At 62.4% G+C, this 1,668-nt stretch overlaps 1 protein-coding gene across 2 annotated transcripts in view; it reads left to right on the top strand.

Annotated features, from left to right (window-relative positions):
* The first annotated feature begins 78 nt into the window (after positions 1 to 78).
* Positions 79 to 1,668, top strand: part of LOC113210501 (scavenger receptor class B member 1-like) — a 6,343-nt gene continuing 4,753 nt past the window's right edge. For both annotated transcript variants that reach the window (XR_008012181.1, XM_026428531.2), the window contains exon 1: positions 79 to 427. The gene's annotated coding sequence lies outside the window, so the exon portion shown is untranslated. The remainder of the gene's footprint in view (positions 428 to 1,668) is intronic.

The following is a 1,668-nucleotide window of genomic DNA, read 5'->3' as shown; positions in this document are numbered from 1 at the left end:
CGTGATCAAATGGGGGCGGGGCGGAGTGTGGCGGGGCGGGCCGCTGAGCCGGCTGCGCTAACCACTACCACGCCGTCGTGCCGGCTGGCCGCGAGCAGTGCTAAAAGACTCGGGGGTCAGCGAGGAGCTCGGTTGTGAGCAGCAGGTCGGGGAGCAGAGTGTTGCTGTCCTCTGGACGACGGCGGGCCGCGAGTACTACAGCGCCGCATCCTCCACGACGCGGTCCCCGCAGGAAGTACGACTTCGTCACCCTGAAGGGCGCCGTTATCGAGACGACAGCGCGGTGGAGGACTTCCTGCTCAAAGCGTACGCGATTGCAGTACGGACTTTACGACGTAGATCTGCACGAGGGGCACTACGCTCCGAACAAGACTTCAGCAGCTTCAGGACCTTTGTCTGCGGTCTTCCGACCCCGCGCGCCACTTCGGTAAGTGCCTGATGACGTGAAGTTCGTTTGCATGGTAAGGCCCGGGTGGCATCCTTATTCCGATAGTTTAAGAGGGTGTAAGAGGGTCAAGGGTTTAAAGCAACATCTGGCAAGCTGAACAACCCCCGTGCGCCTCCGCAGGCACACTGTGCCGCATGCGCGTCGGCGGGATGCCTAACACGCTCGGCGCCACACGACGACGGGATGCCACAAATGATTTCAGAAAACCCGCGAGAAGGGGACAGGTTTTCTCAGCCGTCCTCTGGTACGCTTCGGGGAATCATTTCCAATGCGGGGGGCAGAGTTGTCGTTGTTTCCCACCATTGCCGCGGCCGGGTCGACACCAACGAGACTCCAGAGTGATCTCCGACCACACGATGGCTCCGCGCCGAGCTCTGCTCTGGACAGTACGCGTCTTCGGACACGCACACACCTGGACCGACGCGAGACAGACATGCCACTGCCGCCTTCCCCCTCTCTCCTGCCCACTGAAGCTCGTTCACTCGTCTCTCTCGCCTCGCGCCCGAGCCACGCGCCGCCGCGCGCGCCACGCGAACGAACGCCCCGCGAGCGAGCGCCGGCCGCGCGCCCGACCGCAGGGACCTCCCGGACCGTGGGCGTCACGCACGCCGCCCCGGGGCGGTCCAGGCGGGTCCAGGCCAGGCCCGCCAGCGGACCAGCGCGGCTGGTCGCCATCCTCCTGTTTTGCCGCGCGATAGAGATCGCGAACGACCTACACGGGTCGAGCTCAGCAGAGCAGAGCCCACACCGCGCAAACCTTATACCGTTACGAATATGAAGTGACCGCGCACCGTTCGGGCTAGCTGCCAGGTACAGCGGGGTCACCGGTCACTTGGCACGTCGCTGGGTGTGCGTATTGCACATTTCCCGTTAAACCACCTCAGTTTGAGTCCGTGAAGGGGAGTGGGGATAGCAAAGAAGAACTATCAAACCCGGAGATTGCCTTGTTGTTGTTCGTTGAAAATTTAAGATATGATTTCCTCAACACAGCGTTTCCCGCATGAAGCGCATGCCGTTGGCTGTTACGTTTGGCCCCTAGAGGACAACCAGGGGGGGGGGGGGTGCTTGAAGTGCCATCAATTTCTAGCACCTTTCGCGCCGAGTTTCGCGCGTCCAACGTCGCAAAGGCGCCCGCCCGTCACTGCTCTCCCCAGGTTGGCGCTTGGTACTGGCCTTTGACCTCTGTCGATTACTATTCAGTCTGGTCTGGGCCGGGGAGG

Source organism: Frankliniella occidentalis, unplaced genomic scaffold (genome assembly GCF_000697945.3).
Source record: "Frankliniella occidentalis isolate FOCC.00 unplaced genomic scaffold, Focc_3.1 Scaffold608, whole genome shotgun sequence".
Lineage (NCBI taxonomy): Eukaryota > Metazoa > Arthropoda > Insecta > Thysanoptera > Thripidae > Frankliniella > Frankliniella occidentalis.
Note: the sequence above shows the minus strand (reverse complement) of the source record. Positions and strands in the feature narration are given on the sequence as shown.